This window comes from Girardinichthys multiradiatus, chromosome 3 (assembly GCF_021462225.1).
Source record: "Girardinichthys multiradiatus isolate DD_20200921_A chromosome 3, DD_fGirMul_XY1, whole genome shotgun sequence".
In the NCBI taxonomy this organism is placed as follows: domain Eukaryota; kingdom Metazoa; phylum Chordata; class Actinopteri; order Cyprinodontiformes; family Goodeidae; genus Girardinichthys; species Girardinichthys multiradiatus.
The window spans coordinates 34587439-34606645 of NC_061796.1; the positions used below are offsets into that span (position 1 = coordinate 34587439).

Here is a 19207-nt window from a genome sequence, read left to right on the forward strand (position 1 = left end):
TGGATTTTGTGTTTGCATTAAGAGCGATAACCCAAGTGCATGTTACATTTTTGGCATATATTAATTTTTGCATGTACTGGAGATGAAGTTCATATGAAATTGGCAGTGCTTTTCCAGTTTTTAAAATTTTTGTTTTGTTGTTCACAAAAGCCACAGAGAATGACTTATTTTAGATTGCTTATTAGCATGGCTGCTTCATACAGTCACTAATTGCCCTCCATTCAGTCATTACAATTAACCGTTCTTATTGCTCTGTCTGAGGATATTACATGTTTCACAGTTTTCCACACAAATATGTCATCAGACAGAAATTAATGGCAGTGGGAAAATTTATAAGCTCAGTCAGTATTGGTAGCTGTAAGGCTTATGCATAGAAAAAACATTTCAAACAAAAAGCTAAATGAAATCTTTTATTCAGCTCCACAATAACTCAAGACTTTCTATGGAATCCACTGAATACATTTTCAGTGCATTATAACTTTGGCTTTGATAGAAATTGCATGATTTTTCTCTCCCAAATTAACGTCCTGATTAACAAGAGAGGCTCCAACTCCACAGCTCTTGTCAAAACTCTGTTTTCTCATTAGAGCAACTTTTCAAGTGTGCAATAAATTACTGTGGTCAGCTTGGATTGCCTCGTCATCCATTTCACACACATAGTTCCCAAACACTCAACTAACTTTTTCATGCCTCATTCCCTTTGACTCCACTTTATGAGCAATAGTCCTTTTAAAATTTAACAGCTCCCATGCTATTACACTTCTTTGTCACCTGTCACCACAAGCTGGTAATTGTGCTTTTCATTGTAGCCTCTAAAAAGCTGAAGTGTAAGCTACAGTATGACCTTTGATACTGTTTGGAAAATGCCCAATTGTTTAGTTTCACAACAACCTAAAATAAAGATTGGGGGTATACTAAAATATGATTGATATTTAGAATTTTATACTATAAAGAACTGCCAGATTTATAAAGTGCTTCATAGTTTAGGACTAAATAAAATAAAGTTATGCTCTGATCAGTGGTGTTTTAGATGTGAATCATCTTTAAAAGCTGAAAGTGTGAAATAGGTTTTGAAATCCAAAGTTCTGCCTAGCAGATGGTAGTAAAAAAAGAATCATATGTGACTTTTTGAGATTGCCCTCATAAAAAGCATGAGAGTGTTTGCTTATTAGGATAATACTAAAAGTTGTCTTGTGGTAAAGATGCTAAGGGGAGGACCCTAATGTAGTCAGATAGTTCAGATGCAGACAACTTCTTGTATACTTTTTCTTCAAAAAACATACAAATGCAACCCATAGGTCATATACTATTTTGGCAAATTATTACCAAAATGGCATAAAACAAGTTGCAAAAACATGTATGTTACCTCTCCACATGATTTTAATCTTAACCAAACCAACATGAATGAGATATCAAGTGGAAAGTATTCTCAATATTTGTTGCCAATTTACTGCCGAAACAAGTTAAATCGCATGAAAACCCAGTAAAAGCACAATCTTTCATCATACCGATACAGTGGTTTAAATCCCTCAACATGATGGTAGGGAAAGAGACGATTTATCATCAGCTTTTTGTAGCAAAGAGGAGCATGCCCCCATCTGTTCCCCTAAACCTTTCCTCTGAATTAGTCACCTGTAGAAATATCTAAATGCATTCAGCTCATGAGACAAAATGATACATGATTCTATGATGGTCCTAATGCAAAAAAAGAAATTAAAATACTTCATTTTTGAATTTTATAGGTTGAATAAAGGTTAAGTTAATCTCAAATTTTGTTTTAAATAATCTCCATTGTATGATACATTACTAAGTTTAATTGGTCAACATAATTTAGTTTTTAAATTAGAAATAACCAAAGCAGTCTACACACATAAAACTAAAACTGTGTAATAGCCGTTAGTTTAGCACTTATAGGAAACACAGAAGCAATGCTAATTTTAGCAGGTCCTGGTTAAACAGGTATGCTATTCTCATAGTGTGTACAAATCATTCATATCATGTCTTTTCCATCCTTATTATTGAAAATGCTACACAAATGACTTATAGGTGTTGAAGTCCTATATACAGATACAGTGTCAAGCATACAGGTCCTTCTCAAAATATTAGCATATTGTAATAAAGTTTATTATTTTCCATCATGTAATGATGAAAATTTAACATTCATATATTTTAGATTAATTGCACACTAACTGAAATATTTCAGGTCTTTTATTGTCTTAATACGGATGATTGTGGCATACAGCTCATGAAAACCCAAAATTCCTATCTCACAAAATTAGCATATTTCATCCGACCAATAAAAGAAAAGTGTTTTTAATACAAAAAACGTCAACCTTCAAATAATCATGTACAGTTATGCACGCAATACTTGGTCGGGAATCCTTTGGCAGAAATGACTGCTTCAATGCGGCGTGGCATGGAGGCAATCAGCCTGTGGCACTGCTGAGGTCTTATGGAGGCCCAGGATGCTTCGATAGCGGCCTTTAGCTCATCCAGAGTGTTGGGTCTTGAGTCTCTCAACGTTCTCTTCACAATATCCCACAGATTCTCTATGGGGTTCAGGTCAGGAGAGTTGGCAGGCCAATTGAGCACAGTGATACCATGGTCAGTAAACCATTTACCAGTGGTTTTGGCACTGTGAGCAGGTGCCAGGTCGTGCTGAAAAAGGAAATCTTCATCTCCATAAAGCTTTTCAGCAGATGGAAGCATGAAGTGCTCCAAAATCTCCTGATAGCTAGCTGCATTGACCCTGCCCTTGATAAAACACAGTGGACCAACACCAGCAGCTGACACGGCACCCCAGACCATCACTGACTGTGGGTACTTGACACTGGACTTCTGGCATTTTGGCATTTCCTTCTCCCCAGTCTTCCTCCAGACTCTGGCACCTTGATTTCCGAATGACATGCAGAATTTACTTTCATCTGAAAAAAATACTTTGGACCACTGAGCAACAGTCCAGTGCTGCTTCTCTGTAGCCCAGGTCAGGCGCTTCTGCCGCTGTTTCTGGTTCAAAAGTGGCTTGACCTGGGGAATGCGGCACCTGTAGCCCATTTCCTGCACACGCCTGTGCACGGTGGCTCTGGATGTTTCTACTCCAGACTCAGTCCACTGCTTCCGCAGGTCCCCCAAGGTCTGGAATCGGCCCTTCTCCACAATCTTCCTCAGGGTCCGGTCACCTCTTCTCGTTGTGCAGCGTTTTCTGCCACACTTTTTCCTTCCCACAGACTTCCCACTGAGGTGCCTTGATACAGCACTCTGAGAACAGCCTATTCGTTCAGAAATTTCTTTCTGTGTCTTACCCTCTTGCTTGAGGGTGTCAATAGTGGCCTTCTGGACAGCAGTCAGGTCGGCAGTCTTACCCATGATTGGGGTTTTGAGTGATGAACCAGGCTGGGAGTGTTTAAGGCCTCAGGAATCTTTTGCAGGTGTTTAGAGTTAACTTGTTGATTCAGATGATTAGGTTCATAGCTCGTTTAGAGACCCTTTTAATGATATGCTAATTTTGTGGGATAGGAATTTTGGGTTTTCATGAGCTGTATGCCAAAATCATCCGTATTAAGACAATAAAATACCTGAAATATTTCAGTTAGTGTGCAATGAATCTAAAATATATGAATGTTAAATTTTCATCATTACATTATGGAAAATAATGAACTTTATCACAATATGCTAATATTTTGAGAAGGACCTGTATAGCACTCACTCCCATGTCTGCATGCTAAGGCTGTGCTGAGAGCTGCTCTATCAACATGATCAGGGCGTACTTTGATGAACCTTACAGCAACCATTCACATCTTACACTAAAATCCATCCCAAGTAATTGAATCACACTTACATCACTTTATATGCTAACAAATTGTCACAATCATCAAGTGTTTGGGTTTTTGTTTATATTGATTGTTTTCTTATGATTTCTTTCAGTGTTTTCTCTGGGTTCATGTTATTTACTGCCAATGGGGTCTTACTTTATTAGTTCATGCTTTTGTGTTTAGTTTCTTAGTTTTATTCTTATGTTTATACATTTTGAATTATCGCTGTTAGAACTCAGTTTATCTCTTCTCCTCATGTCGTCTTTGCATTGCTGTTCAGATCCATTCTTGGTAATTATTCATCTACCCGGTGCCATAGCGTCATGCAGTCCTGCTCATTCAGCCCACATGTGCCTGCTCATCAAGCTCATGCCACTCACCTGTTTCCCCTGCTATTTAAACTCCTGTTGGTGATTGCTTCTTTGGTGAATTGCTCCTTTCCTATGACTGTCTCAATGCCCATGTTTGTCTTCATGCTTGTTTTTGTCAATGCTTCATGTCCTGACCTTTCCAAGCCGTTCTGTGAGTTTTACATATTTATTCAGATATCAAAAACACCCAAGATTCATCTCAGTCCCTTTTCTCCGTGGCCTTTATTCAAAGTAATCGGGCAGAGATCGAGAAGGGTGGAAGATATACAACAGAGGTCCAAAAGCTGGCAATCAAATTCTGGACGGCTGCGTCATCAACTAATAACCTTCATATATTGGGTGCCCACTCTACTGCCACGGCACTTACCGTCCCCTCATTCACATTTTTAGGATTATTTATACTACAAGCTCCTAAAACATTCCTGTGTTGCCTAACAGATGAGACAAACCTTAAAAAGCTCACAAATAGCACAAGATACCAAGAGATTTTAACCCGTTAAAAAAACTGATCAAAAATAGCTTTTCTTGGATGAGTACACAGCAGAGGGGTAAGACAGCTACAAAACAAAAACAAAAGTCTGCATCAGATAGAAACTAGTTTTCAGGGTTTAGACTGCTGTTTAGTAGTAGTAAATCAGTTAACAACAGTGCAATTTACAAAAGTTACTTTTGTTTTTGTTTTTTTAATCATGAGTCTTTCTGCCAGTGGTCCTTGAATGTGTCCCTGAATGTGTTCCAAGATGGATTTCATTGAAACTCCTAAACCTTTGCTGACTTCAGAAAGTAGTCAAAGAAAAACTGTCTTCAATGCCTCTTGAGTGTGTTTTTACATCCGATTCAGTGGTGTTCAGACACAGTCAGATCACTCAGGATGAATGTTAGTGCCATGGGAGAACAGAACTTTGTTTCAAAAAACAAATTCACCTGCTCACATCAACTAGATGGTGGTTTGTAAGATAGGCTACATTTTGACAATAAATATTTTGACATTTTATTGCTGTAAAATGACATTTTGAAATAAATGTTTGCAATAAGCCATGTGAGTCTGTCGATTAAATATACAGCCTACAGCTGGTTTACCATAGGCAGAAGATTCATATATTGAACATACTTCCATTGCCTTGTTAGGCGTCCAATGTTACTTGTGAAAAGCTTTTTCTCTATGCCACTTTGTATATCTGCTCGGTCACTTTGTCACAATAATCAGTTCTAAACAGGTAATGTAATTCTTGCAATAATAAAATCTTTGTCAAAATAAGTAATTAGTGAAATTTACATATTTTTTAAAGTTTGTTTTAAATTACTGTTTTGTTACCACAATGCTGTAAAAACAGTATTTTTGTTTAAATTTTTTATGTGTCTGTATGACTAGATTGCATTGTATTAGTTTAATTGTATATTTCTGGAGATGAATTAAACATGATTACCTTGTAAAGTGACTTGAGGTGACATTTGTTTTGAATCATTGTGATATAAATAAACAGTTGAACTGTATTAAGTTTATTATACTGTCAGAATTTTATACCAGCTCATAGCTGAAAAACCTCTAAAATGTTTTGCTCAAACTGGCGAGTCATGTTTAGGATGTTGTACTTAATGACTCCATAGTAACTTGTACATTCCTCTGGCTTGTTAAAGAGATCTGTGCAGCTGGTTAATAAAAGCAGGGAATTTTGCTCTCATGTAAAAAAAAAAAAAAGAAAAAGTCTTATTCTTAATTTTATTTCTGTAGGGGTGTTGCGTTGTAATACCTTCTGCTGCCTGTGGTGGCAGTAGTTTATAGAGGCCTCTTTTAGTCTTACCTGGCTGAGTTGACATAATGGCCGGTTGGCCTCTATGGATCAGGGAGGAGTTGACTCATAGATGTGTTTGTTTGGTATACCACATTGATGTTGTCGGGTTTCTTGTGTAGCAGATATCACATTCCTTTTGGTTGCTTTTTTGTTGTGTGTTTCTTTTTTAAAGAAGTGTCAACACTACTGCACAAGTCTGTCAAATTACCAGTGCACAGGGTGTATTTAAGGGAGTCTACAGGGCCTTGTGTATGGCAGGCAGGCACGCGTGTCTGTGAGTGGACTCACCAGGAAAAGGAAGTAACTGTTTAGCTGCGATATTGATTTCAAGAGTGCTAAGGGGTTTTGATGTCAGTTCAGGGAAAATAGGGTGTAAAAGTGAGGGAAACAGGGCTCGTCCCAGGTTTTAGCATGCTCGGGTTTTCTTCCCTAGCCACGTTTGATTCAGTGGTAAAGATCTGTGGCTGCCCATTGAAGTTGTACAACTGCTGCATTGAGTACTGTATGGCTCTGTGCACTGCAGTCCTTTATTGATTGATGTGTGAAGAGGGATTAGTAGATAGGAGGGAGGGAGGGAGCGAGCAAGATGCTAGGTTGGAGGAAGTGACTGGAGGCAGAATTGTGGATGCAGCATGTGTACTATGAAAAGAAGCCAATGTCACATCTTTGGTAAGACACAAATGGGTAATGTGTTCCATTTGTTTATATTTTGATTCATAATGCATCTAAAATTAAGATGAGTTAAGCATTATTTCCTTGTCAAACAAAATGACCTTGAAGGACGAGCAATGAGATGTCAAGTCAAAGCTCTTGAACAATCCCAATGGAACACTTATAATGTCAGAATAAATCACATTAACAGAATACAATTAACTTTTTCATTTCACTAAATTCTTTCAAAAGAAAAAGCATACTTATTGAAGTAGGAGGAAAAAAATAACATTACCAGACAGATTCAAAACAATTCATCGAGCCTGACGTCTCTGACATTTCTTAGATTTCCTGTCAAACGGAATCCTGCCGACATCCATTTTGCCTCAACGGCAATTGTGAAAAGCAAGTGACCTGTATATCCATCTTGTTGAGCTGTTTGCACGAGGCATCCAGGTGGCTTCTCGCCGCTTGCCCATCACTTCTTCCTGCTCTCCTGTTGCTTTGTCCCTGACAGGTGGTGCTGAGGGTGGAAGCAGCCTAGGAGGGGAGTCTGGGGTTTCATACATAGGCAATAGAGGGGCTGAATGAGTGCTGGAGTGAAAAGATGGATAGGAAAGATGAGGGCAGGAAGGGAGGTGGACATGGTTGGATTTTGGTCGTCCAGAGTTAATGGGATCAGACATGGAAGAGAAAGGAATATCTGTGCCTGTTAATGTTTAATCCCTCATCCCCAACCCCTTTGTTTCCTGCCTGCGGCTCTGGCATCTGATAATCCTTGGGCTGCCTCTCTTCATCATCAAGGTGTCGAAGGGAAGGGCCCCTGTAAATATTTAATTGGCTGCAGTATGCCGGTGTTAATTATGCGGGTGTGTCTGTGTTTGATTTGTTCTTGTTTCCAGCAGCACTTTGTCCTCTCCACTTCATATTGATGGCTTTCTGTTGCTTCTTTTTCATTGCTATATATACTCACAGGCCACTTCATTGGATAAACCTTGCTAGTACCCCTGTTTTCTTTTGCAGTGCCGTAATATTTTGTAGCATAGATTCAACAAAGCTTTTGGAAACATTCCTCAGAGATTTTGGCCAATATTGACATAATAGCATCAGGCAGCTGTGCAGATTTGTCGGATGCACACTCATAATGTGAAACCCCTGTTGCAGCACATCCCAAAGGTGCCCTAATGAATTGGAATCCCGGTGACCAGTGTACCCATCCAAAGATGGATACACTGTGTTCATAAAGGGATGGATATTGACATCAACAATACTCAGGAAGGCTATGGTGTTTAAAATGTGCCAAACATTAGAAAAGGCTTAGCAGGGCAGTACCCCAGGGTCCATAAATTTGTTGGGGCTCATAAATTTATTATTGTTGCTTTATTTCACGAATTGTTGTTGTGCAAGCAGTGCATTTTATGTTTCCAGAGAAAACCTTTAAAGCCCATATCTATGCTAGGAGGTTTAAATTGTTTGTTATCCATGTTAATAACAAATATGCAGCTATAATGAGGTAACCTAACCCTTGACCCTATGCACATTGGACAGTTTTTATGGCTTGTTTTCTTTGTACTCAGAAGTTAGATATTCTGAGTTTGTAGTCAGAAATACAACAAGAACACACCCTGAAGTTGGGATTTGAATCTGGAAAGTTGGAGGTCTCCATGCAGCCTTCAGTTTAGTTTCTACTGTAGCTCCTGCACATATAAAATGCAGCACATTTTTTCAGGTATAAACTATTAACCTGTACTTTTATTGGTTAGTATCTCACTACACTAGTGGCAAACAGCACTGTACAACCAATATTTATTTCCCTTTCGGAGAAAAGGTCCAATAAATCAGCATTTTCTGAAATATTCAGACCAGTCAACTTTACCATGTGTAGATGTCTAAATACATTGAGTTGCCACCATGTAATTGGCTGATTAGTTAACAAGCAATTGAACAATTGTACCTGAAAAAGTGGAAGCTGAGTACACAGCTATTATGTCTGAATAGATTCCTATGCTGCTTTGACTGATGTTACCATTACTCTATAATACCCTATTCCATTACAGCTTTTCCTTCTTCTCAGTAACTTTCCTTTTCAGGTCCTCACCTCACCCTGGTTATCTATCTCCACCTCTACTTTTCACCTTGTGCTCTTCTTCTCTTTTTAATTTCAAAAACCACGGCAGCCCCCTTTCAAACAGATTATTAATATAGGAACCATTATACACTCTGCATCTTATCCACCATGACGCCAATCATGCTTTCTGATGTAGCGTTCCATTCTCCATGTGTTTACATGATCGTCAAGGTAAATGCAATACAGATAAATAGTACAAAGCCAGCCTTTTGAGGGGTTTGTGAGGTAAAGTTGTAGAGCTCAATACAGCTCTATGCACAAGTTTCTGCCTGTAGCAAGTGCAATTACAAACAGGCTCATGTGAAAGTCAAGAGAATTCAAATCATATAATAGTTGTCTTGTGGGTAGGGAGCAAGCAGCCTTGCAATACTGACAGATGAGAGACAAAGTGTGCTAGAGACAAAAAATTAAACAGCAAGTGACGGGATAATAGTGTGAATGTCTAGGCCAGCGACAGATAAAGCATTATCCTCAGTTGAGCCAAACATGTTTCTGCTACCGCTGTGTGTAACAACAGAGTTGAATAACCAATAAAACACTCGCTTTACGGCTGAACAGTAATCTGCATGATTTTCTGCATGCAATCCCATAGATAGGTCCATAAAATGTTTTTTTTTTCTTTTTTAAAAAATGTCAAATTTAGGCTTGAGGCTCATAACTTTGTGGTGATAAAAGGTTGAGGTGGTTGTTTGGATGGCATTTATGTAAGCGTTTTTGTCTACCCATGTGGGCTACACTAGTGGCGGTTCCATTTGTGTGCAAAGCAGGTCATGGCAAGGACAAGAGATACCAGTAGTCAAACCAGACTGTATCTGCTGGAGACAGCAGCAAGAGGGGAAATTCAATATGCTGGTGTGCAACAACAACATGAGAGGCCACTGCGGTGTTCTGCAGAAACATTCTCCAGCTCTGTTCTACATTGGTATTTATCATTTGTTGTCAGTGTTTTTAAATGTTGACTCACTAGGTTTTGCTTGCAGTTCTGTTTTAAGAGTAATAAAGTGGCAAAGAAAACAATCTTTTCATTTTGTGTTTCCTCATTTAGAGTGATGGTTTAAGCGTCTTGTTGGCATGCACCCTTCTTTCTGGTGGCCAATACTCCTGAATCATCCTGGTGGGTGTAGTTCAGCCTGTGTGCCAAACCCAGGAGGGAGCAGAGAAAATGAGAATTTGAGACAGTAATCAGTAAGACTAAAAAAATTACTGCTGAAGGTGACGGTAATGTTTTTAGTTTTGGATCTAGCCTCAATAATGTTTCACTTCTTATTTGTGGTTATTTTTTGGGCTACTTCATTTACAAATGAATCATGGTTTGGGTACACATTGTCATTGAGCTATATTATAATTATCTATTGTTTTACCACCTAGTTAGCGCTGCAGATGCACATTTCCTATTCAGTCAGAAAACCTATAAACAACTTTGGCCATGAACAATTATGCACAATTGTTTAGGATTCTAGCATCTCCTGCTTCCATATGTATAGTAGTCTTTCCACTGTATTTGTTGTTGTTCACATGTTCCAAATAAATGCAAACATCTGTGTCAAACTCAGTTTATTTACACAGTACCAATGCACAACAAACGTCATCTCAAGGTACTTTGCAAGACAATTGGTCCAATGTATGTGGAGAAATATGGAATTAAATCCGTCTAATCATGCAGACTGATTCAAATTTAATACTTGCATTTCAATTAGATCAATTTATAATGTCAGGTGGTACAACATTTTCAATCTAAGGAATGGCATGAGATGACAGCATTAACACAAAGCTGTAAAACAATAATATATAACATGATCCAGTTGCTTTTTATAAATAATGCTAATTGTCACTTTTATGTATTGTTTTTTTTTTTTTATGAAACCATCCATCTATCCATTGTCTATACCAGCTTGTCCTTGCAGGGTCGCGGGGGGCCTATCTCCAGCGGTCATTGGGTGAGAGGCAGGGTACATCCTGGACAGTTAGCAAATCCATGACAGGACACCAGAGAGACACACAGGACAAACAACCATGCAGACAGGCATTCATGCTCACAAACAATTTAGAGTAACCAGTTAACCTAACAGTCATGTTTTTGGGTTGTGGGATCAGGAATAGGCCGGGTTCTCTTTCAAACATTGATCGGTATCTCACAATGGCAAGCGCCTTCAGGTGTAAGCAATCATGAAAGCTCCAATACCACCACGTCTGTCATTGACAAACCAATCCATGCTTGGCACAGGGGCACTCTCCCCCTTTATAAGTGCCCCTGCTCTACACATGGCATTCTCGATTTTTTTCCACGTGAAGATCAAAATAGCTCTTTCAGCTGTCCAAAGCCTGGATTACCCATTTAACTGTTCACTGACTTAGTTGTCAAGGTTAGTCCTGAACGTGGGTTCTTATGGTTTTTGGACCTATAAAAAAAAAGAAAATTTAGTTTTTTTCATAAAGAAAAATGTTTACAGGGGTGTGTTTGCGTTGTGGCGGACATCCATTTTAATACTTGGATCATATCTCTGTTGTTGCTAGCCAAAGGGCAACCGTTGGTTCCTCTCAGGGAAAGGCGGGTGGTGGCAGGACTAAGGACATCGGGTCCTGGCCTTGCACAGCTTTCTGTGGACTGACCATCTCAGGGAGGAATCCTCATCTGCATAGTATGCATGAGGGTAAAGCATGCGCAGGAGTCGTTGGCTGACCCCAGCACATGCGACCACAGCCTTCTACGGAACCGCGTGAAGTCAACTAGTCATTGAGTGACTTGCATCGCAAGTTGACAGGGGCAAGGAGAGGGATTTGTATGATGTCTCATCACGGACCATCAAAGCAGTTCATGCCTGCGATTCCTGTTTGCATGAAGGAGATGAAGCGATATTGGGACAAGCCTTTTTGCCACAGGGTGCCTGTCAAGGGTTAATCAAGGCTAGAAATAGCTAACGGCGAGGCTCTGGGGCTCGCAGAGCCTCTGGTTGTGGAACAGTGAGTCACTTGTCACCTCCATCCCAGCCGCCACTCTACTCTGACAACTAAAAGACCCGTGCTTCTAGGCAAGATGGAGCAGTTCACAGCCTCCATGTATCAGCAGGTTTGAAGTCAGCGCCACAATATTTGTCGCAGACAGTGATGCGCCTAATTGCAAAAGTCCGTTTGATCATGTACACACGCAGGCTCAAAAACTTTTTATAAATCTCTTGCTGGAGTTTTCAGAATTATTGTTGTTTAGTGATGTAAAACAGAATTTTTGTGTGGATGAAAGGCCAAAACTCATAAACAGTTACTCGTTTTCCCAAATATCCGCCTACATGTGGACAAGGCCATAATCATGAGGTGTATGAAGATTTAATAATGTAAAGAGTCTAAAGGACAAAAGGTGGCAAAGAAACTGAAAACATAAGGCCACCCGACAATAACTAAATTTAACCTAAATTTGCACAAAAGTGAACAGAAACATAAGAATGTACAGAACAAAATTACAAGAACCTCCAGAAGTCAAACAAGTAAAAGAAATTATGACAGATATACCTTAAAAATGTAAACTGGCCGCTGCCAATGAAGAATTTTTCAAAATTCTTAAACTTGTCATAAATATAAATATATTCAAAGAGCACAATTTAGTCAAAGCAAATGTAAACAAGGACTGTATATGTACTGTTCCCTGTCCTTTTGGTCACCTGTGTGCATGAAACTTACCCATAATATGTAACTTACCCTACATGTTATGGGCTTCTATATTCTATTTTATATTATAATACTTCATAGTCTTTTTTTCTGTTCAATTAAAATATTGTTTGGGAATATGGGACTGATATTTTCAGAAAGATGAGTGGGCTGAGTGGCCTTAGTCATTTCCTGTAAGTGCATCACTGACCAACCACCATTTACTCACCAAGCACTGGTATGCAAGCAACAACTCTTGTGTGTTTATTCACTTTGGTGGGAAAAGAGAACATCAGCAAAGGTTACACTTTTGGTCTCACATCGTCTCTGATGTAAATATTCACTTTTGAATAAAGCTGCACCTTTCCAAACAATCTGACTTTAAGTTTTTTTTTTTTTCAGCCTTAATAACGTAACTTGAGGTCATTCTGTCTCATCAACACACCTGTAAAATCTGTCCTCACTGTACAGAAAACTTTTAAATGAATCTAATCTTGATACTGTACATGTATTTTCACTGTGGTCCTTCACCTGTACTGGGAAAACGTACAACTCTAAAAATGTAGAAGAAACTCTGTAGCTTTCAGGCTACTGTTTAATGTGGCAAAGCTGGTTTTAATAATGTTAACACACAGCAGCATGTTTATCCCTCTAGTGCAGAGGTGGCCAACCAGTTCATCGTCAAGAGACTGAATAAAATCCAGCAGCAAAGAGCTGCACAACAAAATATCCACACATTTTTAATAACTCACATGCCTTATGACATAAACCCAAACAGCTTTAAATATTGCTATATCAGATTTTCTTATTCCTTAACTACTAGTTGAAAAAACAAACAGCTGAAGCCTCAAAATGTTCTCAGGATCACACAGGGCAGTGCCCCATTTCTCAACTTGAAGCCAAGCTGCAAAGAAAAACGGCGCTCTATGTTCGAAGCTTTCAAATGTGACAGTGATGTCTGGCATAGTAAGCAGAAGGGTTTCCCATTCCTTTCAGCAAAGAAATACAATTCCTCCCACTCAGATAAAAATGTTCAATGCTCATCTTCATATTTTCTTTTAGATTTGTGCTTCTCTGACTCATCATGCCACAATAACACCTAACTCACATTCAAGTATATCTGGGCTCTCAATGATGGGCAAGTGGGAAAAGTTTGACCTTAATTGCGACTAAATCTGGCAAAATGTGTCTGAAATGAATGGCTAAATCTCAGTAGATGAGTAGTTGAGGCTGCATATGTTTTTTTCTCATTCTTTTTTTCCTTGTTCTGGTAGGGTAGGAAGGAGGTTTTATGGTGGATGTGTGCAAAAATGGCTCGCTAAAGAGCAATGTGCCAACTTGTGTTGTGAGGTGATAGAACTTTCTAGTGTAACTGTGCTCTCTCTAGTGGACTGGTTGAATTCACTGCAATAAAGATGGCGTGTGTAAAGCATCCTCGCAGTATAAATAAGTCAAACCCATGCAGTTAATATTAAGACTTTTTCAAAATAAAATACCCCACAAACTGCAGCTAAAGTGAGAACCATGACAGGTCAGTCAAGTTGCTGTGAGCTGCATAGGACAGGAAGATGAGCTGCACATTCGCTACTGCTTTAGTGTTCCATGACGTTAACAATTGCCCCTTTTCCACTGGCTCTGTTTTAGTGCAGCGCAGCTCTGCTCAACTTAGTTTTGCTCTACTCGGTATGGTACCAGTTGACCCACTGAAGGCTGAAGCTATGGCAGTTGAAGCCCCGCCTCCAGCAGTTATTGTAGTGCACTGTGCTGCTATTAATGTTACTGTGTGACATTTGTCACATTAAAGTAACCTGCGTTAAACAATACAAAATAAATAATTTAATAGACAATATTAACCCTAACCCATAAATAAACTAAATACTAATGTTTGCATTATTGTCTATACAAGAATGTCTTTATATGTTGTTTTTTTTATGTATAAAATGATCCAATGCGATAATTATATGGATCACAGCCCAGGAAAAACTTAACAATATTGAGGACTTTTGACCAGGGTGAAATTAGTTTTAGGTTGGATATTGGATATTTGCACTCTGCACATTCAGTGGGCTCTTCCTCTTGTTTGATCCGATGCAGCCAGTCTGATTACAGGCAGCTGTTCTCTGCCTGCTCCCTCCTCCTGCAGATGCTGGTTTGCTAAAGTATGGTCAATAAATTTCAGCACTAAACACGTTGTTTCATGGTGGTATTGTTTTGTGTGTTTTGGGGGAAATATCTGTGCATCTGAACAGCTGATTTTATGTATAATCAGCTGGTTTAGGATGCTGTTAAATATATCACCCCGCCTGCATAACATTAAGGAAGCTGATGTGTCCTCATTCTTTTCTTTCAGCCTTCAGACATGGTTTATAATTTGTAAAGAGTAAAATTATATTTCTGTATGACCCGCTCCAACAAATGTGTTCCTTAATATTATTGTAGTCGCTCTTGAGCTTTACTACCTTTGCCCTGCACTACCTCAGCAAAAACGTCATTTCTCCTGGTCCCATGGCCAATCAGTGCACAGCAGTCTGTTCACATCATGTGTAGTCCTGACTCAGCCCCGGTCAGACCAGCTCAGGAGCAGGGACCAAAAAAGTAGATACCGGTACGGGAAAAATAGTAATGGAAATACTCGCAAAGCGGGCTGATTGGAGTCGAGTAGACCCAAATTGAGCCAGTGGAAAATGGGCTAAAGCAACATTCATCTGCCAAACTAATTGTGATTATTATATAGCTGCTTTTCACAGGGCTTGTCACATGTAACAATCAGTTGTTTGATCTAATTAACTCTGATCATATCTGCATAATCGTCACAAGTATTTTCATCCTCTTGTATCAATGCATTGCACACAGTTGTCAGAATAGTGCAAGAGAACTACCCCCAAATTCTTCAACTTTACTTCTATCTATTAGGAACACAGTTAACATTTGACACAATTGGACATTCCAACAGGCCACAAACCACAAACCTACACATCAAGCCTCTGAATTCGCCCTGACACCAAACCTTTTTGAAAGTGTGTGGAATATTCCTAAAGGCCAGTTCCAGGATTGGAAACCAACCAAATTAAATAAACTCTACAAATTCTCCCAAGCAAAGGGATCATTATCAGGCCAGAATTATGTTATAAGCTTATTGATGGCTGCAAAAAGTGCGTGGCACATTTGGGCACATGTTAAAGAACATTTATCCAGATTTTAGTGAGGGTGGCTCTAAGAAAATCCACAAAAAACATTGAAGTAGTTTGTTCTGTGATCATTCTATGCTGAAAAAAATGGTTTAAACAATTCATTAAAGACTCAGTGAATACCTTTCATGCCCATGAGTATGTCAATTTCACAATTAAACTGTATGATACTTTACAAGGAAATCTCAGGTACAAAAGGTATTGAAATCCCAGCATTTTTAAAGGGCACTTTTGTGGGAGGAGAGAGGTGGTTTCCCATCGCTGAAATGCAGGTCCTGTTTCACTGATGCATTTAGAGAGAGCGGCAGAGGTCAGAAAGGGTTATATAGTGCAGCAGGTGAGTGCATGAATCATTGAGTGGAAGTTTTCAAATAAAAGCGTACATGTGTATGTGTCTTATTTATCTAAGAAATATGAAAGGAATCTTTTCTGATTTTGATGTCACAGTGAATTCCATCATGTGTGGCATCTTGCGTCATTTCTTGTGTGTATCCAAACGTGCTTGTCTGCAGTTTGTCCGGTGATTCAGTGTGAGGAAGAGGGAGGACGTGGCAGATGTGTTGACCTGGTTATCACGATACGCATTGCCTTGGAATGGGGACTGGGTGATGCAGGTTTTAGAATTTGTGGTGCCAATTGAGCTGCAAAGATGAGAATTAAGTAGGGAAATGGGAATAGCCCCCTGCTGGTTTGCAACCTTCACAATGTTGTTTGGAGCCTTTAGTGTTTCCATATAGCATTCATTTTATCAAAACAAGTGTGTGTGTGTGTGTGTGTGTGTGTGTGTGTGTGTGTGTGCATGTGTAGAATGGTTTGCCCCAGTGTTATATTTTACAATAGGGAGCATCTTCTCTTTATGTGTGTGGCTATAATTGCAATTGTGTGATGTTTTATGACAGCATGTCATACATGTCTCCAAGCTCCGGAACTGAATTAAATTAACCCAAATAAAGCCTGGTGTGTGGAGTATGAAGCACTTTAAAGGGAACAGCTGAAACACAGCTGACAACTACAAAAGAGGAAGCATACACTCTATTAAAGCAATGCAACATTGTTCCTCAGTGTTCAAAGAAAAGAAACCTAAAACTTGTGTCTCTGAATTTTGGATGCAGCAGCTAATATACCATGCCCCTCCTTCAAGGCTTTCATGACTGGAGCCAGTTCTCAGATCTTTGGCCGGCCTAGATAGCAGCAGCAGCAGCAGCAGCAGTGGCAGCAGCAGCACCCATTAATGCGATTACAGCTTTTAGTGGGATATTTTCAGGGCCAATTTTCTTCTGAGGCATCATTAGTTTGTCCTCTTTTCTTTCTGCCTGTTGGTGTGTCCACAAACAAAAACATACACAATCATACCCTGCATCTGTCAGGAGCAACACAGCAAAATGAAACACACACAAGTCATTACACACTGAAATATACAATTACACTTGCAAGTGTGTAGCCTTCAGTACCATGCTCTATCCATACAGGGAAGACAAACCTAATTTACATTTACAAAAACACAAAAGAGCCATAAAATCTCAACATAAAACCTCTCCACAAGCTTTTGTTTCCTCCGTTCCACCACCATTTTCCCACGCACACATCCCCTGCCTTTGTTTTTCCTCTGTTGACAGCATGACACTTTGGAAAACATACTCTCACTCACCCTGTGTTTTGAAAATTCTCACTATAGCAACGGAAAATGTATCTCTTGCCTCTTTTATGTTGATACTTTTAACGATTTTTTTCCTTTTAAGCATCTGCATTGTCTTGGAAAAGTATTCATAAGTTTTTCACATTTTGTCACATGACAACTAGAAACTGCAGTGTATAATAATATGATTTTAGGTTATAGGACAACACAAATAATGCATAGTGGTGGAATTTAACAAAGGGTATAGATATGATACAGATAAAATCTGGAAAGTGTGGTCTGGATTGGTATTCACTCCCCCCCCTTGTCAATACTTTGAACAATTTCGATGTTGTGAAATTACAGCTGCAAGGCTTTTGTTGTGTGTCTCTACCACTGCCCCAGTCTCAAGTCTTTAGTAGCCTCTGACAGGTTTTCTTCCAGGATTAACCTGTGATTAGCTCTGCCTCCCCTTCAACTCTAACCAGCTTTCTTGTCTTGCAGAAGAAATGCTTCCCCACTGCATGATGCTGTGGGGATGTAGTTTTCAGGTGTTAATATTTGACTGCACATAGCATACCTGGCTCAAACATCACATGTGTTTTGTGTTAAGTGGGTGTGTGACTTTTAGGAGGTTAGGTGCTGATACGATAGCATGTGTTACACACAAAACACCAACCAATGTGTCGGTTCACACACTTTTCTCCCTGCTCCATGCCAAATGATTTTTCTGCTGGCAAGAAAAGCAACAGAAGCGATTTGATGTTTTTCCTCCACTTCATTCTATCTTTTATTGGTCTGTTACATAGAGTCACAATAAAATACCTTGGAGTTTGTGGATGTAACATGGCAAATTGAGAAACAGTTCCAGGGGTGTGAATACCTCTACAAGGCATTGTACAGCAATTTTGTTTGTCCTAATGTCAAAGAATAGCTTGTATTTATTAAGAAATGATAAATTTTTCTTTAGCATCAGTAGCAGTACTTTTTATTACGCTTTTTAAGAACTTTTGATTACTGATGCAAGATGCCCATTATAATATGAAACCCTGTCTCATTATTCAATGCAATCAAATAATGATTCCTCAAAAGAACCATCTCCAATTTAAAACCCATATTTCTCATCTTCTTAGATGTGTATTGCCATCATTTCTGGCTTTCATCTTTAGCAGGTTCTCATCTGCCGTGCAGAACGTGTCTCTGACTTTACACATCTACTTAAAACCTTGAGGTGCTTCTTAGCACTTGAGAGCGGCAGCTTCATTTCATAAAGTCACCATTTATTAAACCTCCAGGATAGGTCCCAGCAAAAACCTATTGAGATATTGAGGTCATGTTACACGAAGAAGGAATAAAAGATTATCAGAGAAGGAGGGAGCATACGAGCCAGCATATTTGGTGTCCTGTTGTGTTTTAGCAAAGTTGAGATAAAAAGTGCCACCTGTCCTACAGGGGGAGCAGCATGCTTTACTATGCAACATCACATCCATCTTATAGTTTTTTAGCTGTAATTGTTTGCAGACAAACTAATTTAGATCAATAAGACGCTCGGAGATGCCAACTGTGTTTTTCCACTTCAGCTAATGGCTTCCACAAAGTGTTTGCTCTTGTGAGAGTTGGTGATACAGTATATGTTTGTGCTTTTGCACGCATGTGCTCCAGTTCTGTGTGTGTATTGGTAGGCAGAATGAGCATCCCTTCTGTTACCGTTGCTGTCCCTTCATTTCATGCTCCGGCAGCTCCGTGTGAATCCTCTTCCCTTGGCTCATTATCAGCGCTGTTCAATGAATGCGCATCCCACCAGAATGCTGGGTAAAACCGAATTATTATTCAAGTATGGAGGTCAGTGCAGACGTTATGACTCTCTTTTTGTTTTGTATAGTTATTACTTTTCCTTTAGAAGTAAGTGAGCAGGATGCAGGACACATCCCCACTGCAGATTACTTGTTGAGGTATTGCATCTTCAAACACCTGAGCAAAGATTGATGAGCAGCCGTGGAGCATCTGGTG

The 19207-nt window shown here is 39.3% G+C and overlaps 1 protein-coding gene across 2 annotated transcripts in view; it reads left to right on the top strand.

Moving 5' to 3' along the window:
• iglon5 (IgLON family member 5) overlaps nt 1-19207 on the top strand; it is a 198676-nt gene that overhangs the window by 146095 nt on the left and 33374 nt on the right. The gene's annotated exons all lie outside the window — the stretch shown is intronic.